Consider the following 23,275-nt stretch of genomic DNA (forward strand, 5'->3'; position numbering starts at 1 on the left):
TCATAAAAAGTGATATTAATATACTGTATATATGCATTGATTGGTTAAAACAAATGTAGATGTTCACCTTGTCACTAGGTTTCAGATCATTTAAAATAGCAAATTTAAGATGCGATAACTGAACAACTTCCATGAGTTACAACCACGGACTGCAATAGATATCCTTCCAGAGGATATAAAACATGAGATATAATGATATTGGAATGTAGACGTTTAGTGAAATTGACAATTAAAACACCATATTTTAGCTATGACTCATATATGTTATTGTCGAATATGACAAATTTAAGAAGCTAATTAATAATTTAATAATTATCCTAAGTTAAGGTCTATGGCTGCTTTAGATCTCTTCTAGAGCTTATGATCTATTATCCCACAAAATATCATAACATTACCATGAATACTTTTGTAAAAACTGACAATTAAATGATCTTATTATAGCTACAGCACATATTAATCATTGTCAAAAATGATGTAATTATGTTGCCATAAATCAATAACTAAACCAAGTTACTATCTATGACTACGCAAGATCTCCTCTGCAGGATACGGACTATTATCTCGCGAAATATCGGCACATTTCAATGCAGACTTTTAGAGAAATTCAAAATTTAATCAACATATTTTACCTATGATGTGTATGTTATTGTCAAAGATGAGGAATTTAAGAAGCTATTGATCAATTCTTACACCAAGTTATGATCTATGATTATAAGTAAGTAAGTAATATTTATTTATATAGCGCTTTTCGAGACCAGGGTCACAAAGCGCTTAAACAATCAAAACAATACTCAAAAAAAAAAAGTACATACTTAAAAGATCAAGATAATACTGAGAACAACACAGGAGTTCCAGAAAATCAAGGAAAAGCCTGAACAAATAGAAACGTCTTAAGATGTTTCTTAAAGGAGTCAGTAGATCCATCAAGCGCAAAGAGAGAGGAAGATTGTTCCAAAGCTTAGGAGCAACAGCCTGAAAAGATTTCTCTCCTCTGGTCCTGAACCGTGTGCGTGGAACCATAAGTAGATTCTGATCCACAGACCTCAGAGCCCGAGCTGGGGTGTAAGTCTGGATCAGATCAGTGATGGAAGGAGGAGTCTGACCATGAATAGATCTGAAAGTAAGAACCAGAATTTTAAAGTTGATCCTGAAAGAAACTGGAAGCCAGTGAAGAGTTTTAAGGATCGGAGAAATGTGAGTTCTTCTACTAGATTATGGACAATTATCGCACAAAATATCATAGAAATGTATTGTTTAATTGGTGAAATTGACAATTAATCAAACCCCTGTAAAGTTTGTGGTTTAATCATGTTCACTACTTACTTATTTTTAAGTAAACTTAAGTAAACCGAAATAGCGTCTCGAGACAATGTCAAGAGTCACATTCTTACATGAGAAAATCGGTTTGTTTTCCAAAATAAAACACAATTCAGACAGTAATAGTCAACACAGAACCAACAAAAATATAATAATTGAATGTATTTTTCTCTGCAGCCCGGGAACAAATACCACAATGGACTCGTTGAGGACCACTTTTCTAGAGGATATGAACTATTATCCCCCCCCAAAAAAATCAGTTTCATTGTAGTCTGTAAATCGACATAAAACCAAAAAGCCTATTTTTTCCGCATAAGCACCCCGTAAGTGTAAGTAAGTGAGTGAGTAAGCTATTAGGGTGTCCTCATCTTTCCCCGGCACGACAGGAAGCAGACGAAAAATGAATACATACAAAAAATTCCATCTTAATTTGTTGTTTTTCTTGTCGCAGCACGAAGCAACAAACGTCATTTTCTCTCCTGAAACCAACAAAACGCTAAAAAATAAATATATATATATTAAACGAAAAGAAACAAACTCTGACTGTGATGAATTAAAAGCCATTTCCTTTCACCGCTCGCCTCCATCTGTAAGTGATAATGCATCGAGGAAAATAAGAGGGCGACCGGGGACTTGGGGGACAGAAGAAGAAAAAAAGAAGGTGATAGCGCAAGTATCATCATGATCCGCCTGTCAGTACATGTGGACAAACTGTTTGGGGACGATGTGGGACAAAAAAAAAAAAAAAGGAGGCGATTAGTTGGACAGCGCACTCGTAATGGACTCTCCGGGGAGCAGTAAAGTCGGGGCGGCTCGATGCCGCCGCCAGTTTCACTGAGCAATTAAGCGAGCCGGGGGAGTCAAAGTGGCTCGGCCCGGTCGCTCGGCGCCACTGCAGGGTCACTTTCAATCCCTATCAGCCCACCTGTGTCCTAATGCACCCGTCCACACTCGCCGACGGGGGACGAAGTGGAAGGGGGAGCGCCAGGAGTTATTGTCCGTCCCCCTCCCGTCTCATTGATCCCCGCAAAACCCTTCTTCCACTTAAAAACATATATTTCCCTCCTTGTTATTCCCTAAATGAATTATTTATAGTAAGGAGAAAGGTTGAGAGCTTTTTTTCCTCCGAGTAAACACGCCGATAAAAAAAACGGAGATGACTGCAATAAAATGATACGGGAGGCATCTTTACCCTTTTACCAAAATGGATTTCAAATTATGATGTGTTATGCATCGCTCGGAGAAGACTCGAGGACGGAATTCATTAGCGTGAACTTCTGGTTGGCGAGACCTTCGGAAACCTTTACTTACAGCGGAGTGAACTGTCGTTAAAAAAAAAGAGGAAAGAAATGATATGGATTCTGTCACTTTGAAGAAGGAATGTAATGACTTTTGCAGTCACAGGTTAAGACACCAAACGCTGGAACACGTGAGGGTAAGCGTCAGTGATAACGTCGTATCTATGTCGGGGGTTGGAGTAGTTGTGTGCGTGTACGCGAAGGAAGATCTTGGTGTGTTACGGTGTAGGTCTCTATCTATGTGATGTGAGTCTGTGAAGTGTGTTTGCTAGAAATCAAACAATGGCTGAGTGAAACCAAACTGCAGCTAAATGTGGACAAAACTGAAACTCTGGTTATCACTCCTGATGGGGTTGAGTCAGTACTTGGGTGACTTAGGTCGTCAGCCTGTCAAACTGAGCCTGAGAAACCTGGGTGTTGTATTTGATAAAGACATGTCTCTTGTTCAACACTGTAGAAAACTGACCAGAAACTGTTTCCTTCAACTGAGAAAAGTCTCTAAACTTAGAAAAATGTTGTCACGACATGATCTGGAGCTTATAATCCATGTGTTTGTGTCTTTTTGTTTAGACTATTGTAACAGTTTGTTTTCATGTCCAAACAATAAGGATCTGTCTCGCCTGCAGTTGATACAAAATTCTGCAGCGAGAATTCTGACCTGCTCTAGTAGAAGAACTCACATTTCTCCGATCCTTAAAACTCTTCACTGATTTATTTTCTAATATTAAGAAACTATTCTCCAAATGTTTCTCACCATACTACAATAGTCATTTATATATTTTTGTTGTCATTTTACACTTATATTTTGAGATACTTAATACTCTTTTCTGGACTCAAATATGACGAGAATTCTGAGCCACTCTAGTAGAAGAACTCACATTTCCCCGATCCTTAAAACTCTTCACTGGCTGACAGTTTCAACCACAAAAAAAAAAGAGTTCAAGATACCTTAAGAGAAAAATTATGCCTGAATTGCTTGTAAACTAGTCAAAAATCCAATGGGCCGAAGAAAACATAATAATTAGAAATAATTAATGTATTGAGAAACTTTACAAACAAAATGTTTTTGTTTTTAAACTAACTGGGTTTTTTTTGGACTTTTTGGAATTTTAATTATTAGCTTAGCAAGTACTTGAGTCCTGTTCAAGTAAATTATTTTTTAAATTATCTGTTTAATTAATAAACCTTTTTTTCACTTATGTATAACTGTGGAAAATGACATTTTTTGTTGTATTACTCTACTTTTAGGTCATATAAAAAAATGTATTATATTATTTTCATGTATTTGAGTCACATTTACAAACAAGTCCTGAATAAAAAAATATATTTGAAGATATTAAAAGACCAAAATTATACCTGAATTACTTGTAAACAGTAAAAATCCAACGGGGCGATGATATCATTGAAACTATTCTCAAAATGTTTATCACAATACTACAATATTCATTTATTTATATTTAACTACACGCAAGGAATGCTGTTGTCATTTTTACACTAATATTTTGAGACATTTAAGATTTTTTTTCTGGACTCAAACACGACACAATAAGACAACCTTCGAAATGGATGTGAGTCACTCTGACTTCTGACCAGGTTTGACCTCTTCAAAAGTCTGCTATATAAAATCCAAGCTTTACTCGTGTAACTAAACATGACCAAAAATATAATGAAAATTAGAAAGAGCTAAAATTGAAATTGTGATTTATAGCTAGTGAAAGTATAAATCTATTTTTAACTCTACATGCCGGTGTAGGTACAAATTTAGTCCCCCCTACAAATTTAGACCCCCCACTTCCTACGTGATGACGTCACACACGGCATATGCGAACGTCTCTTTAAAATATTTTTATGGGTTAAAGAAACGTCAACAGAACGTTTACATGATACTTTTAACCACACATAAAACATTTATATTGACAAGAAGACGATCTTCGTCAACATAATCACTTTCCGTTCTTTCATTTCCTGGTCTGACGATCATGTGACTTTGAGACCAACGGAAGGGTCCGCGCTACATGTGACGAAGCCGCTGATTGGCTGAAGCTGTTTTACTAATAATAAAGCACAACTGTATAATGAAATAAAAATCATTCGAGTTCCGAAATAATTCGCTTTTCAAATAAAAATGTTAGAATATTCCCCTTTCAATAACTTGTCTGTAGTTCGGATCATAAACACCTCAGTAATTATTTAGGTTTCGATTTTTTTAAATGGAACAAATAAAAATAAAATGACTCGTTCAATAAAGTGGGCATATGTACATTTAATAATTGATTTAATTGATTTAAAAGAAATCGAAAACTAAATAATAAGGCACAACTGCACAGTAATTACTTTTTCGATTTTTTTTAAAATCAATTATTAAATGTACATATGCCCACTTTATTGAACGAGTCATTTTATTTGTATTTGTTCCATTTGTATAATGTATTTAATTTATTATTAGTAAAACGGCTTCAGTCAATCAGCAGCTTCGTCACATGTAGCGCGGACCCTTCCGTTGGTCTCAAAGTCACGTGTGTCGAGATGAACGAACGGAAAGTGATTATGTTGACGAAGATCGTCTTCTTGTCAATATAAATGTTTTATGTGAGGTAAAAAGTATCATGTAAACGTTCTGTTGATGTTTCTTTAACCCATAAAAAATATTTTAAAGAGACGTTCGCATATGCCGTGTGTGACGTCATCACGTAGGAAGTGGGGGGACTAAATTTGTAGGGGGGACTAAATTTGTACCTACACCGGTGTTCAACACAGCCGCCTAAAGTAAACACTGTTAATGCTTGATCAAGTCCTCTCAATTATATTTCTATTTCCTTCTCTCAAGTGACCTCAGTGCCAGACACACCGCTCATCACCACGCAGTCGTCAAATTGCTTCTGCCTTTGCAGATTCCTCCACCTACACCAGAGCGTCAGACATTACTCAGAGCTCGCGGGCAATCAGAAAACCCAATAAAAACCTTATTGTGCTGCGAGCGTTTTTAACTGTACGGCCCCTAGACAATCCCCCAATCCTCTGATGGTGTGAGCCCGTTTTTTTGATTTACTTTTTTCCCAGCGCCGGACCGCAAGACAAGCAAGATTACAAGAATGAAGGCAGTGATGCCTTGAGGGGAACAATTTTCAACTTACCAGCAGCAGCAGCATTCATGAGTGTCTCTCTCCAGCGGCGGTTCCGCCGAGACTCTTGTGCTCCAATTTACAGCTTCCACCGCAATGTGAGGACCTGAGATGAGGAATCAAGCTCCACGTTACCTTCTTTCTTTAATAGCAGGAGAAACATGGCACTTTAATGATGCTGGTTTTTCACTTGCAAGCGTAGAGAAGAGAGTTTTCTCTCACTGTGATGTTGGTTTTAATATTTCCTGTCTTTGTTTTTATTCATATTTATTTAATATATTTATTTTTTTATGCTATTTTTTATGCAATGGTTTTTATACAATTGTTAAATAAATAAAACACTGTTTAAATACGTATATATGTTTAATTTCCATTATAAATCTAAACATATCAACATCCTACGTCTTAAAGTTAATCAAAATAAAAAAGAAGTTACAAATTTTACTAAATTATACAGTTGAGATTATGCTAACATTTTTTATTACTAAATTATACCATTCATTCTATGTTGATTTTATTCTACTTTTATATTCATTATTTATGCTTGTCCTAACATTGGCACATATATGGAGGAGCCGAGGTCTCAAGCGAGCTCACACACTTGTGATATGTCCATTTTGTGGGTTTTCAAAAATGTAAAAATGCTTCTGAATGTATTTAGGAGAATTAAAAACTAGTTTTTAACGTTACGATTTATATTTAAATTTCATTTTAATTATAAATATATACTATTATAGTCATTTTTATCAAGAAAATTAATAATTGTTATATTTACCAATTCTTTTGAGACATTTTTACAACTGATTTATAACCTTAAAACTTGTATTCATCTTGCAGTTAGGCATAGCACCCTGTAACGATAACCTGTTTTGACAAATGTTTTCTATAGTGGACTTACCTCGCTTAAATTTTTGGAGGAGCCAAGGTCTCAAGCAAGCATGTGATTGGTCCATTTTGGGAGCTCTCAAAATGTAAAAAATGAATCTGAATGTATTTAGGAGAATTAAAAGTTAGCTTTTAATGACACGATTAAATTTCATTTTAATTATAAATATACACTATTATGGTCTTTTTTTTTTATTAAGAACTAAAATAACTTTTGCCTAGTTCAAAAAGTATTGTAATATTTACCAATATTCTTATACATTTTTATAACTAAATTATACACTTAAAACTTGTATTTATTTAATTAACAACTTTATAATCATTATTAACTGCAGTCTCTCATAGCACCCGGTAACAACAACCTGTTTTGACAAATGTTTTCTATAGGGGACTTTTCAAATTTTTGGAGGAGCCAAGGCCTCAAAGCAAGCATGTGATTCGTCCATTTTTTTTTTTTTTATAGAAAAATAAAGTGAATTAAAACTGAATGCTAACATATTTTATAAGCTAGCTAGTCCATAACAGTGCAGATTGCATTATAAGTCTGTTGCATTTGTGCATGGATTAAATAATGTTTATAACTGATAATAAAGACGATGTGTTCTATCAAAAGAGACACCAGAGTCAAAGTAAAAAGTGCTTATGGTAGCAGCAATTAAAGAAACACTCCTTAATTCTACATTTCTTTGGTTAACTCCTGTATTTCTTCTACTCCTTCTCAGAAGAAAAAAAAAAATAGACTTGTTTTCCACTACATTCTGGCAGAAACTTGCCTCCATCTCCTTAGGCAAGACATAAAGGAAGACTTGACTTATTTCCTCGGGGGGCCCAGAAAAAGCAAACACTCCATCCAACCTTTGGTTTTTTAACCCGCGTCTGCCCACGGACTCCAAACCGAGTTCGGGTCTATAGGGGATTGATCAGTTTTCTAACATGCCGGGTCGGGTCATGCGGAGACTTGAACATAAAAGTATAGATGAAAAAGAAAAATGTCATCAGGGTTTACAAGCTTTTTTGATTTAAACTTTTGCAACAACAAATAGAAACCAGAGTTTCTACGATCACGAGAGACGCGTGGACCAAACGGCAGATATCGACGTAATAGAAAAATCAACGTGGGAAGGAATTATAAAAAGATACAGATCGTAATGAAACACTATTAATCATGGGAAAAAAACACGTCACATCTCTGACAAAGAAGGAATGTTATCGGCAATCGTCATAAAAGTTGATGATTAAAAGAACCGAGTGATTGATGGCACCAATGTTCCCCAAAAAATAATTCCTTACCATTGGTTTCTGATGAGTATGTTTCAACCACCTTCTTATATGATTGGATAGTGATATGTCAATCAAACTTGATTTGATGATGACATGGTTGGTTAGGAAAAGATCCAATAGGAAACATTCTATTTTGTACTCTGGAAACACTGAGAATCCCTTTCTCTGATAGCAACTTATGACTTATGTTTCTAGAGATGTTCATGACTCCCTTAAAGTCAATATAAATCTCCTGTTCTTCCTCTTGGACTTTGGGAGGTCCAGGACAAAGCCATGTCTTTTTTGTTTTTTTATTGCACTTTGTTCTTATTCTTGTTTTATGACGTCTGTGTTGCTGTGTGCTGGAAAAACATCTTCCGGAAGGAGACCTCCAGACGGATCAATAAAGTTTATTTATCCATCTATCAAGATTGATTAAGACATGTTCATTCGTAGCACATTTTACAAGACAACAATTGCATGCAAATAGATTTGCGAAAAAAATCTATTTGTCATCAACAATTGAATGATGATTTTTATTACCTTGGAAATCAGGTGTTACTGCATTATATTCGCAATAAATATGTATAGACTTACATATTAAACTGCATGGATTATTGTTCATGGTGCGACGGCAATATTTTACTGCAAACTTAAATTTAGGATTTAACTACAAACAAAGGGATTTATGATGAAATGTGATTTCCATTTGTTGGGATTTGTTTGGAAATATCTGCTGATTTTGGGATATTAAGATGCTAGCTTTGTCAGTACTTGGGTGACTTAGGTCAGTCTGTCAAACTAAGCCTGAGAAACCTGGGTGTTGTATTTGATAAAGACATGTCTCTTGTTCAACACTGTAGACAACTGACTTAGGAAAATGATCTGCAGCTTGTAATCCATGCGTTTGTGTTTTATCGTCTGGACTATTGCAACAGATTATTTTCATGTCTTAACAAGAAGGATCTGTCTCGCCTGAAGTTAATACAAAACTCTGCAGCGAGAATTCTGACCCGCTCTAGTAGAAGAACTCACATTTCTCTGATCCTTAAAACTCTTCACTGGCTTCCAGTTTCTTTCAGGATCAACTTTAAAATTCTGGTTCTTACTTTCAGATCTATTCATGGTCAGACCTTCCATCAGTAATCTGATCCAGCCTTACACCCCAGTTCGGGCTCTGAGGTCTGTGGATCAGAATCTACTGATGGTTCAACGCACACGGTTCAGGACCAGAGGAGAAAAATGAAATCCTTCCAGACTGTTGCTCCTAAGCTTTGGAACGATCTTCATCTTCCTCTGTGTTTGATGATCTATTGACTCCTTCAAGAAACATCTTAAGACGTTTTTATTTGTTCAGGCTAACTTGATTTTCTGGAACTCCTGTTGTGTTATCTTGACCTTTAAAGTATATACTTTATTGAATATTGTTTTGATTGTTTAAGCGCTTTGTGACCCTGGTCTGGAAAAGCGCTATATAAATACAAATGACTTACTTACTTACTTACTTCGAACAATGATATAATATGATTTATTAATCTGTCAATAACGTTCTATCTATCTGAGTTGCATTAATCATGACTTCAATCATAGAGTCAAAGGACAGGTGTCAAAGAACGGGTGTCAAAGGACGGGTATCAAAGGACGGGTGTCAAAGAACGGGTGTCAAAGAACGGGTGTCAAAGAACGGGGGTCAAAGGACGGGTGTCAAAGGACGGGTGTCAAAGAACGGGTGTCAAAGAACGGGGGTCAAAGGACGGATGTCAAAGGACGGGTGTCAAAGAACGGATGTCAAAGAACGGGTGTCAAAGGACGGGTGTCAAAGGACGGGTGTCAAAGAACGGATGTCAAAGGACGGGCGTCAAAGGACGGGCGTCAAAGGACGGGCGTCAAAGGACGGGCGTCAAAGGACGGGCGTCAAAGGACGGGCGTCAAAGGACGGGCGTCAAAGGACGGGCGTCAAAGAACGGATGTCAAAGGACGGATGTCAAAGGACGGGCGTCAAAGGACGGGCGTCAAAGGACGGGCGTCAAAGGACGGGTGTCAAAGGACGGGTGTCAAAGGACGGGTGTCAAAGGACGGGTGTCAAAGGACGGGTGTCAAAGGAAGGGTATCAAAGGACGGGTATCAAAGAACGGGTGTAAAAGAACGGGTGTAAAAGAACGGGTGTCAAAGATCGGGTGTCAAAGGACGGGTGTCAAAGAACGGATGTCAAAGGACGGGTATCAAAGGACGGGTATCAAAGAACGGGTGTCAAAGAAAGGTTGTCAAAGGACGGGTATCAAAGGACGGGTATCAAAGAACGGCTGTCAAAGAACGGGTGTCAAAGAACGGGCGTCAAAGGACGGGTGTCAAAGAACGGGTGTCAAAGGACGGGTGTCAAAGGACGGGTGTCAAAGAACGGGTGTCAAAGGACGGGTGTCAAAGGACGGGTGTCAAAGACCGGGTGTCAAAGAACGGGTGTCAAAGGACGGGTGTCAAAGGACGGGTGTCAAAGAACGGATGTCAAAGGAAGGGTATCAAAGGACGGGTATCAAAGAACGGGTGTAAAAGAACGGGTGTCAAAGATCGGGTGTCAAAGGACGGGTGTCAAAGAACGGATGTCAAAGGACGGGTATCAAAGGACGGGTATCAAAGAACGGGTGTCAAAGAAAGGTTGTCAAAGGACGGGTATCAAAGAACGGGTGTCAAAGAAAGGATGTCAAAGGACGGGTATCAAAGGACGGGTGTCAAAGGACGGGTGTCAAAGAACGGGTGTCAAAGAACGGGTGTCAAAGGACCGGTGTCAAGGAACAGGTGTCGAAGGACGGGTATCAAAGGACAGGTGTCAAAAGATGGGTTTCAAAGGACGGGTTTCAAAGGACGGGTGTCAGAGGACGTGTTTCAAAGGATGGGTTTCAAAGGACGGGTTTCAAAGGACGGGTGTCATAAGACGGGTGTCAAAGGATGGGTTTCAAAGAACGAGCGTCAAAGGACGGGTGTCAAAGGACATCTGTAAAAGGACGGATGTCAAAGGACAGGTTTCAAAAAATGGGTGTCACAAGACAGGTGTCAAAAGAGAGGTGTCAGAGGACGGGTGTCAAAGTTCTCACTGAGGAACATGCAGGTGTAGGATCCAGGAGAGCAGCGACAGGTCAGAGTAAGAGCCTGTTAATTGAGGAGCTACATAATAAAAGAAGGGACTGCGGGGGGACGGCGGGGGGACGGCGGGGGGGTACTGTTCATTAATATTTGATCAAAGAGCCGTTAAATTGAAACGTGTTTGCATCAATTAATCATCCCCCAGATGCCACTAATCAGGCGTCGTCCGTTGCATCAGCGGCGCGGCCGTGCAGTCGTGGCGAGGCCGAGCCGTCATTCATCAGCTCTCGCCGGCGCCGCCGCTCTCACGCCGCTGACAGAGTGATTAAAACACTATTGGCGCCGAGTGCTGCGGGCTTTACTCACAATCTCCGCTGGAAATTGGTCGCAGTCGCAGCCGCGCTACTGCGGGGGAAGTTGATCACCGCGTTTTCCACGAGGTTATTGATATTCCTTGAACTTTTGACGGGACGGCGAAAGCGTTTCGGCGGATTTTCGCTCGGCGAAACGTTCGCTTCAATCTTCGTCAGCGGGTTCGCGCCGAAGGGTCCGACAGTCGACGTTTAGACGCCGTTTATTCATCGGCAGAGTCACGGAAAGGAAGGTTAACGAAAGGTCATGGTGACTTTTTAAAAAAAAACACACGCGTTCACTAATCCCGTTTAATTTGGTTTGGACTTTAATTCATCTTCGATCAATAACCCGCTTCGTGACCCAAATAGAAGGCGCCTGCCGACAGTCGCATGCATGAACGAAGACTTAAGAGAAAGAAAAAAGAGCGAGAATTACATGAAGCAGTTGATTAAAGAAACTAATGGACTGACTGGATGTTTATGTCGGACAAACCAAACGAACGAATCGATACGAGGTTTTTACAGAGTCTGGACGTTGGATTGTGACGTGACCTCGGAAGTTGAGAGAAAAGAAGTGAAAAAAAAATGCAAAAAAACAGGTCTTATGGTTAATTATGGAATTAGAATCTATATAGATCAATGTTATTATTTATTTTTTTTAAAATAACAGGGCCATTAAAATACTAATTGGTTGGATTAACATTTGAGATTTTTTTTAATGTTTTATTTTATTTTAGGCTTTGATTTTTTTTATATATATTTTTATATATATATATTTTTTATTATTTTATATTATATAGTTTTTTAACTGAAAAATCGCATTCAATAATTCGAATATTGAAAATGTGTTTTTATTTATTTTAAAGTTAATTAATTTATAAGAAATATTTATATATATATATATATATATATATATATATATATATATATATATATATAATAACTCAAAAGAAAAATCAACAAATTTAATTATTCAATAAAGGTAAATGTTATTGTTTATTGTATAACTTATTTAAATCAATTTATCAATTAAAATAAATGCAACATTACAATCTATTTTATTTAACAAATTAATTGAATCAATCATTCAAAAAAAAGAAAGTAATTATTTAATAAAAACTAAATGCAACACAAACTATAAAACTTGTTCAATTAAATGATTAAATAGCAACAAAAAAAAATCAATTATTCAAAAAAAAAAAAAAAGCAACACAAAATATACAACTTATTGAATTAAATTATTCAAAAGCAAACAAAATCAATTATTCAATTAAAATAAATGTAACCTTTCAATTTATCTTTATCCTGATCCTTTTTATTTATTAACACAAAATACACAACTTATTTATTATTCAACTTTTCTGACAATTGACAAGAGCCAAATACAGTTGTTTTTATCTGGTTTAGTGGGTTTTTTAACTGATAAATCCGGTTAAAAAATAAGTAAAACATGCTTCAAGACTAGCTTTCCATCAAATTATTTAGCAATCAACTCACTCCCTCTCAGAAAACTCAGCAGAACATCTTTGAGCATTTGGCCAATTTTTGCCAGCACCATAGGGGCCTATAATATACTTTATTTTGGATACAGTTGAATTTTTTTGGTGGCAAAAACCATCGTGCTGTGAAAAAATAGCAGTTTTTAGACTATCATGGCGTCACACGTTTCCTTTTTAATTTTGAATCCATTAAAGCTCTTGTTGTCGTCGACAGGATCATCAATAAAATGTTGTTTTTTCATTAGAGCTACACGACAAAAAAGTTTCCACAGAAGATGGCGTTAAGTTCAAGGTCACCTCCGTCTAATCTCAGCGCTATCACAGGCGCCCATCTTTAATGATGATGAAAGCACAAATTGATGCTTTAAAAAATATATATTTACCACATCAGTGAACATGCGGCTTAACGCGAGCGCAGGATTATCTGGGGCGACTGTGAGTGACCGCGCTCGGGTGACGTGACCCCACACTACTTGACTTCATTAAGGATCTGAAGTGAGGCACAGACTCACACTCACCACTCCGTGATCATACATTTCTGGAGAAAATACAACATTGTTTTCTTGTCTTAGCTGTGAGTCATGTGACGAACTAACAGAACTACATGTTGAGACTTTTTAAATGTAGCGACTGTTGCTCAGTCGTCGAATCTTCGTCCAAGAACTCACTTAAAAACATCCGATTATCTCCTCGTCTGTCTTGGATTGAAGCCTCGACATGAGGAATTATTCCCCAAAAATGAAACAAGTATAACTATATTTTATTTTTGTGACCATCTATCCATCCATATGTCTATTTCTCTATCCATCCATCCATCCATCCATCTATCTATCCATCCAACTATCCATCTATACAACCATCTATCCATCCATCCGTCTATCTATCCATCCTTCTCTATCTATCTATCCTTCTCTATCTATCTATCTATCTATCTATCTATCTATCTATCCGTCTATCCATCTATACAACCATCTATCCATCCATCCGTCTATCTATCCATCCTTCTCTATCTATACAACCATCTATCCATCCATCCATCCATCCATCTCTATCTATACAACCATCTATCCATCCATCCATCCATCCATCCGTCTGTCTATCTATCTATCCATCCTTCTCTATCTATACAACCATCTATCCATCCATCCATCCGTCTGTCTATCTATCTATCCATCCTTCTCTATCTATACAACCATCTATCCATCCATCCATCCGTCTATATCTATACAACCATCTATCCATCCATCCATCCATCCATCCATCCATCCATCCATCCATCCATCCGTCTATATCTATACAACCATCCATCCATCCATCCATTCGTCTATATCTATCCAACCAATTATCCATCCATCCGTCTATATCTATCCATCCATACATCAATCTAGTAATCTAGTAATCTAACCATCTATCCATCTATCTAACCATCTATCCATCTGTCTAACCATCCATCCATCCATCCAACCATCTATTTCAATATATCTCTATATCTATATATTTATCTATACATCTACCTATATCTATACAAAAGGTGCTTTTCATATCAAATGTACTATAATTATCTAGACATCTATACATCTGTCTTCTTCTTCTTTTTCTTTCAGGGGTCGCCACAGAGAATCAACCTTCTCCATCTAACCCGGTTCTCTATATCCCACTCTCTCACACCAACCAACTTCATGTCCTCGTCCACTGCATCCATAAACCTTCTCTTCGGTCTTCCTCTGGACCTCCTACCTGCAGGTTCCAAGATAGTATATTTGTAGAAGGATGCTGTCCTTCTACAAATATACTCACTACCCCTCCTCTGTGCATGACCAAAACCATCTCATTTTGGCCCCTCTGACCTTATCTCCAAAAACATCCAACATGTTCCTCTGACTATCCATCGATCCTATCCCATCTTGGTCACTCCCAAAGAGAACCTCAACATATTCATCTCCGCAACCTCCAAATGAGCTCAGGGGGAAGTAGCAGTATGGAACTCGCTCGCACAACACACACAGTGAGCGGGAATGAATGTCAAATCTCTTGAAATATTTTTGCATCCTGATTGTAGTAAAGTAAAAAAAACACAAGCTACAAATATCACATCCTGTCCTTGGCAGTCCCTACGAATCGCCTCCGAAGCGTCGGAGGAGAGATTCTCTGGTCTCAGTGGTCAGATGGAACATGTCCACCGACTTTATTTAAAGTCTTATATCCTCGGAATGTTTCCCACATTCCCAAAAAACTGTTGACGTGAAGATGATCAATGACAGCAGATCAGCCCCAGAGGAAGCGGCGGATACACGTCACATGATTAATGGCTTTGCCAGCCGTCATGAACTACACTGGACCAACACTGTGAGGACTTCATAAATCATCAGCTTCCCTGACAGAAGAAGTTTTTGTGCGCCTTCTCTTTTATCAGTTCTTTTCTGCGATTTCGCCGGAGACGAACAAGCGCTTTGCCTTTTCTTTTTTTCCTCCGTCTCACCCGCTGTTGACAGTTTTTCAAAGATTCTTAGTTAATGATGAATTAAACATGAAATTTAAGAGCTCAAATAAGACGTCCCTCAGGAAAGTCTGTCAGGCACTAATGAACGTCTCTCAAACCTGAAGTGCTTTCTACTTGAAAGAGAGAGAGAAATGGCCCCGAAAGAAAATCACAGAGCTGGATCCCTGATATTGCAGCAGTTTATCCAGCGCTCCGGGCGAAAATATTTGTAAAAATAATTAGCTGCATTCACCAAACATTAAATTGGCATACTCCAGTGGAGTGTTTTCCCCCCTCAACATGTCAGAATTTGCATCCAACCTAATTATATTTCAGGGTTCAGAAATCCCTGTGATTTTAAAATGTTTCACATGAGCGGCGAGGATTAAGAGCTGCCAGCTCTGGTTGAACCCGCGTTGATAAATAGCAGCAAATGATGTGTAACATTAAGAATATGCAGAAGAACGTTCGAGTGGAGTTTGAACAAGAATCGCAGCCTAGAAAACTGCGTCGGAAGTCGTAATTCCACTTTCACAATAATAAGACATATACACAACAATAATAAGACGTATGCACAAAGATACTTGGCAATATATCCAGGGGGCGATCTACCAGGGTGTGATGGGCAAGCCTAGAGGTGAAGTATGTTCATCAAATTGACTTAAACATATCATAATTATCCTTAAAGATAATGACTCATCCGAGTTTGTTTTTGGTGGAAAACTTTGGAGAATATTATTAATGGTTGGTGAAGCTGTGAAGAAGATATAACGGCGAACTAACAGCTCTTTGCTTCAGAAAGGATTGAGACAGACATGTAAACTCTCTGTTGTTCTTTCTCACTTGTATATGTCAAAGTACAGATTGGAATCCCAAATGTTATTTTTGATTCCAGATTCTAAAAGTACCTACAAGACTACTGTCTTGGGATCTGAATATTGAAATTCCAATCTGTCCTAGGACAAATGGGAATTCTACCAGGACAATATCAAATTCTAATAGAAGAAATTCGGATTACATTAGAATGTTATTTTTGATGTAATCAAACCTTAACCCTGAACCCTAACCCTAATCAATATCCCAGTTCAGTAGCAGGATTCCAATCTGTACTAGTAAGATTCCAGATCCTACTAGTAGAGATTTGTATTAGTTTTACTAGTAGGATTCCAGATCCTATTGGATTACAATCTGAACTGTGAAATATACAAATAAAATGTGTGCCTTTTTACCAGATCTGATTTCTATTCTTTGTTTACCTAACCTTGGCAGTTTCCACCCTAAAATAAAAGCTTGCAGTCCCTGATTCTACTTCAGTTTGCAGCAAAGTGAAGTTGGAGTTAGAAGGGAAGCAGAAACACATTGAAAAAAAAGGTAAAACTGATCAACCATCAAGAAATGGAATCATAATGAAAGCATGGTGCATATTTTAAAAGCTGATTTTGAGACGATACAAATCACGTTGTTTTCGATGTCTACGTGTAGTTCATATGATGGTTCTGCTCTAGGGAAGGCTACAAAGTGCACCATAATGAATACAACACTGATCTGTGTTAAATATGAAATTTCAGTATGTATCTGCAGTTGTTTTTTAAGTAAAAATTGCAGGATTCCTGTGGGAGTCACTGGAGAACTGTGCCTCATTTTTATTTTTATTTAAAAAACTGTATTGTAGAGGGTTTCCAAATCTGCTCAAAATTGAAGAAAAATCCCAAATGCTCAAAGGGATTTTAAAACGTTTGGCCAAGATTTGATTCCCTCCGAATGACTACAATGTGTTCCCATTTAGTATGGCGAATAAACATTCGTAGAATAATTAAAAACAAACATGTGGGATTCAAAGAAAGATTTACGTAGGTTGTGCTCAAGTTGTATAATAGAAGAAATGATAAATGTGCATTCATTAATTGCTATTTTTCTTCATATTTATTTGTCTTTTGTACATAACATGTTGCAGTTTGTTTTTTCAAATAAATCATTTTCATTCACCGTTAATTTTTTAATGAAATAAAAACAAAACGTATTAACTAAAAGAGGAGATACATTAACCAATTAACAATAATTGACCAGAAAATGTTTCCTTCAACTGAGAAAAATCTCTAAACTTAGGAAAATGTTGTCGGAACATGATCTGGAGCTTGTAATCCATGCGTTTGTTTCTTCTCGTCTGGACTATTTTAACAGTTTGTTTTCATGTCTTAACAAGAAGGATGTGTCTCGCATGCAGTTGATTCAGAACTCTGCAGCGAGAATTCTGACCCGCTCTAGTAGAAGAACTCACATTTCTCCGGTCCTTAAAACTCTTCACTGGCTTCCAGTTTCTTTCAGGATCAACTTTAAAATTCTGGTTCTTACTTTCAGATCTATTCATGTTCAGGCTCCTCCTTATATCACTGATCTGATCCAGCCTTACACCCCAGCTCGGGCTCTGAGGTCTTTGGATCAGAATCTACTTATGGTTCCACGCACACAGTTCAGGACAGAATCAGAATCAGAAAACCTTTATTAGTCCCGCGAGGGGAAATTCGGTAATTTCCACCAGAGGAGAGAAATCTTTTCAGGCTGTTGCTCCTAAGCTTTGGAACGATCTTCCTCTCTCTTTGCGCTTGATGGATCGACTGACTCCTTTAAGAAACATCTTAAGACGTTTCTATTTGTTCAGGCTTTTCCTTGAATTTCTCGAACTCCTGTGTTGTTCTCAGTATTATCTTGATCTTTAAAGTATGTACTTTTTTGAGTATTGTTTTGATTGTTTAAGCGCTTTGTGACCCTGGTCTCGAAAAGCGCTATATAAATAAATATTACTTACTTACTTATTAAAAATAACTGCTGCTAACCAAAGAAAAACTGTTTTTTTTAACGTTCTAACAGAAATGATTTGGAAGCTAACAGTAGCATATACCAAGTTTATCAGAGTTTAGTTTATTACATGTAATATCTGACCAGAACACTTCATTCTATAATAGGTATATACAAATAAATGTACGTGTTCCAGGCATCGTTTTTAATGCACACGGTAAAATATGACCCCTGTTCGCCTCTAGCAAGCACCTCCACCCACATCTGTTTCTATCATTCCACGTCTACTCTTACTCTTCCCCTAATGGCCACATTACTGCTCTCGGTCATCAGGGAAACACTATGAATAATTGTATGTCCACTCGCTGACCACATGCAGATGCCTGTTCATTAGTTCCTACGTACACAGCACATGGTGCGGGGAATGGGGGAAACGGGAGGTCAGAATTAATAGAGCAATGGACTTCGGCACCGCAGCAACAATACCGCGGCCATTACGCTTATGATTATGCTCATTAGCTTAATACCTACTTGAGTGGTGCGCTACTATATTCTCCTAATGCCTGCTGGGACTTTTTGAGAACATGTCCAAGAAGAAAAACAATAATCAAAACAATAGCTTCACCTGAGGCTACCATAAGGGAAAGTAGAAGCATTTTGAATAAACATTTGTTTTTTTTTTGTTTTTTTTTAAGCTTGTTTTTGCAGCAGGTACATCGATCCTCAATCTTGAAAAAAATACAAAAAAAACAAAACATATTGTGGCATCTGAGGATTTGTAGTTTAATCAATTTTAACACGGCAAGGCCAGCACACAATGAAGAGAAGCCAATTTCACTGAGTAGATCTGTGCGAGAAGAGCCAGGAAGAAAAAAAAAAAAACACACAAACAATGCAAGGACAACGCTGCTTTAAATTAAGGCGAAATAAGACCCGTCAGCTTTTCCTGTGTGGAATGTTTTTACTTTGGAAAAGTGTATTTTCAGTCGCTTGTGCACGATGCCTGGCTCAAGGTCCACTGAAACTATTCTCGCTACAGTTCAATCCTCAGTTACTGTTGACAATAGAGGAGAATGTGGCTGCGATTTTAAAGAAGTATTTTCACCACAACGGTAGGTATTTGGAATCAGTCTTTCGGAGTTCAAACGGAGAAGAAGAGAGGTGAAAAGTAAGAAGGCTGAGAAGAAGGAGTGAAAGAGGAAGAGGAGAAATATGAAGTTAAACATGAACAGAAAAGGAGAGGGGATGGAAAAAAATACGAAGAAGAGGCATAAGCTGAATGTAAAGAGTAAGAAGGAAGGGAGGAAGTGGAAAAAGAGGATGACGAGGAAGATAAAAGGGAAGAAAGAAGACAAAAAAGAAAAACATGGAGAAGAGAAAAATGAACAGTAATAAAAGGAAGGAAGAATAATAAGGGGGAAAAAACTGATGAAGAAAGGGAGGATTAAGAGTTATAATGGGAGGAGGAAGACTATTATGGAAAAGAGGAAGAATAAAGGATGGAGAAAAAGAGGATGAAGAGTATTAAGGGGACCAGGAAGACTAAAGGGGAAAGGGAGGAAGAAAATAAATATAAAGAAGAAGAGGATGAAGAGAATGAAGACTTGGAAGAAAACAACCAAGACAACATATTGTAGGACAATGAGGACCTAAATGAAGAAGACAAAGATGAAGATGAAGAAGACTGGTAAGAAGTTAAAGAAGAGGAAGAAAATGAAGGGAAAGAAATTTAGAAAATAATGAAGAGCACTGGGACAGACATGGACTGAGAGAAAAACCTAAGTAGAAGGAAGAGAAGACAGGGAGGAAGATGAGAAATACCAAGAGGACAATGTAAAAGTAAGAGAAATTAGACAAGGAGGAAGAAGTGAAAGAGGAAGAAGAGGAAGAGAAAGACAAGGAGGAGAAAGGAGATGAAGGCAAGGAGGACGACCGACAAAGAGAACAATACAGATGAAGAGAAAGAAGACATATAGAAAGAGGAAAAAGATGAAGAAAAGTAAGCCAACGATGAAGAAGAGGGAGAGAAAGTAGGTAAAGACAAAGAGGACAATGTCAAGAAAGAGAAAGATAACTAAGAGAAAGAATGGAAAGATAAAGAAGAGGAGGCAAAATGAGGTAAAGACAAAGAGAACAATGAAGAGTAAGAAGAAAAAGATGAAGACGAGAAAGAGAAAAGGAGGTGAAAAAAGGAGAAAAGGTGAAGACAAAGAGGAAAATATTGAGGAAAAGAAAGTTGGTGAATAGGAAGATAACAATTAAAAGGAAGACAAAGGGGGCAATGTAGAGAAAAAAGAAGACTAAGAGGAAGAGGGAAAAAGATAAAGAGTAAGCTAATGATGAAGAAGAGGAAGAGAAAGAAGGTAAAGGTGAAGATAAAAAGGACCATTTTTTCAAAAGAGAAAGTGGGTGAATAGAAAGACAGCAGTTAAGAGGGACAATGTAAAGGGAGAGGACTGGGATGAAGACATGAAAGTGAGAGAAGAGGAAGAGAACAAAGGTGAAGACAAAGAGGACAATGTAGAGGAAAGAAGAGAAAGAAGTCCAAGAGAATGAGAGAGAAAAGAAGAAGTGGATGAGAAAGAAGGTAAAGATAAAGAGCACAACGTAAAACGAGGTAAAGACGGAGGACGATGTGGAGGAAAAAGGAAGAAGAGGAAGATGAAGAAGCGATAGAGAAAGGAGGTGAAGACAAAAAGGAGGATGAAGAAGAAGAGCAAGAAGATGGAAAGAATTCCTGCCTCATTTACTTCAGTTCATCAAAAGTAACAACGACAAAGAAAAGACCCACAAACACAATTGAACAGAAAACCTGGAGTCATCGATCATTCCTGAGCTCGACGTCGTCCTCACACTTCTGTCCAAACATCTCGGCGTCACCCTGGTAACCAGGAGATCTTTTATAGACCTCAACAGACAGAATTAGCCGACATCTCCGAGGAGCTGATCTACATATCAGAGTCAGATGTCCAGGAGCTCCACCAGCTCGCAAGGAAGAACATCGCGTTGACATCACTTCCTGTGGAGAGTTGTGCGAGGATAGAGGTTTAAAAAATCCTCCACGAGACGAAGAAACGACACAAAAATCACTTCAGCTATAAAAGTTCTCCACAGATATGAACCCTTGACTTTGTAAAAAGAAAAACAAGACGTCAAAGTATCTTGTTTTAGTCGCGAACAACATTTTTTTGGTTCAAAAGTAATTGTTAAAGAAATAGACAAGCACTGAGACGGTGCATACCTCTGCCAACAAGCTTATTTTCACATGAACTTGAATCAATAAAAACAAACTAAATGAGGCAATAATATGTTTTCTGATTATGACATTTTTATCTTTACTTTACTAGTTATGTCAGTTTCATATTAGAGGTTTTTTTTGTTATGATTATAACGACGAGTAACACTGATATTTTTTTTTAAACAAAGTGACACGAAAAGTGGTTTATTCAAGTGATTCAATTTTGTTTTATGGGAAAAACATTTTTTTTTTTTTTTTTTTTGCTAGCTTAACCGAGCTAGGCAACAATGAGAAGCCATACCTGGGGAAGACAAAACCTTCAAAACAATCCTAGGACCAGATGTAACTACAGAACACCTCAAAGATTCAATCACTTTTAAGTTTAAACATTTTAAAACCTTTTTTTTTAAGTTTGTAATTTGATCAATTATTTAGCACGTACCTTTGTCTTTTTAACAATATCGAAATAGATTCCATAGGTGTTTATCTACCTGTTCTTAATATAATAATATATAATCTAAATATAATATATATATATATGTATATTTATATATATATATAACAAAATGTTTAACACAACTTTATTTGCTGCTATTGTTCTAAACCTTTTAATTTAAGCTTGCACTTGAGGAAGACTTACTCAGCGCAGTTTGTTATTGCAAAGCATTCACACTAGCTGGAAAGCATTGTCGCGCTAATGGCTACATCCAGAAAAACACTATAAATGAGAGAGAGAACGAAGAGTCAATGTTTGCATTTGTTAAAACAAAAATAGACTGAAATTATTTGTATTCCCGATACAGTCAAGGAGTACACGTCTTCAAAAGTTTATGATCTATAGAAAACTTCAAATCAGCTTCTTTTCCTTATAATATACATAGATTTATTGAGCTATATTTTAATCAACAAAATTTAATTTAGACAAAAGTCCAATAAAGACTGTTTAACCATCAATTATTCATCGAGTTAAGTCGTAGAAATTAAAGTATTAAAGTATTTTTTTATCAAATAAATCTCAACTTCAAATATTTTTTTATTTAATTTAATTCCTCTAATTTAAGCAACTAAATTAACATATAATCAAAATCAAGCTAATAGAAATCAGAAATCAGAAATCAGAAAACCTTTATTAGTCCCGCGAGGGGAAATTCGGTTTAACAGCAGCAAGAGAAATAAAAAAAGCGATTAGTGATTAATTTAATTTTTTACACAGGAAATTTATTTCTTACATTTTTAAATGAAAAACATAGCTCAGCAAAATGTAAATAATTTAGACGAAATGGATTTAAATTTTAATTCATAACTTTCCATGGTGTCCCCTTTTTTCTGTCCTGAAAAAAATGTTTTAAAAAAGTACTTTCCTGATACAGAGTCTACATTATTTTATTAGGAAACCCATTTTTTTTGATAGATAATATTAACAAAGAAGATACACGCCGTTAACTCAGCACAGATGGGGTAAATAAATCTCCACCGAAAAGTTCATTAACGTCGAAAATTATCTCCCATATCGACACGAGCGAAGACAAATATTCGGGGCGATGGCCAGACTCTTCAACCCCCCGCCCCCTCCCGACCCCCCGCCTCAGTTCCACATGTGGCAGTGATTAGGGCGGCTTGTGGTTTTTGTAAAGCGATGACCCGAGCTGTTATGAATCAGCGCAGAGGAAACGTCTCTCCCCAAAATGTTTATTTTTCCCTCTTGCTCCGAAAACGTCTCGAACACGCTCCCCAAGATCTCCAGGAAACCGCACGACATACGCAATTACTGAATACATTAGTGGGCCACATCTGGAGCCCCTAAATCTCTATCTGGTGTTTGGATAAGAGATGTTTAAACAGGCCGCGCCGGAATAGAAGTTCACAAACATTGGCAGGTGGATCTGTCGTTGCGCCGCTAATCCTTCTTTCTCTCCGGGAAACACAAATGGAAGTGACATATGAATGTTG

At 37.4% G+C, this 23,275-nt stretch overlaps 1 long non-coding RNA gene across 1 annotated transcript in view; it reads right to left on the reverse strand.

Moving 5' to 3' along the window:
* The window catches only part of LOC148063828 (uncharacterized), a 47,436-nt gene that overhangs the window by 16,259 nt on the left and 7,902 nt on the right, over window positions 1-23,275 (reverse strand). The window contains exon 2 of the long non-coding RNA XR_015713589.1: window positions 5,750-5,843. This is a non-coding gene — a long non-coding RNA (uncharacterized LOC148063828). The remainder of the gene's footprint in view (window positions 1-5,749; window positions 5,844-23,275) is intronic.

This window comes from Callionymus lyra, chromosome 16 (assembly GCF_982586985.1).
Source record: "Callionymus lyra chromosome 16, fCalLyr1.hap1.1, whole genome shotgun sequence".
Classification (NCBI taxonomy): domain Eukaryota; kingdom Metazoa; phylum Chordata; class Actinopteri; order Syngnathiformes; family Callionymidae; genus Callionymus; species Callionymus lyra.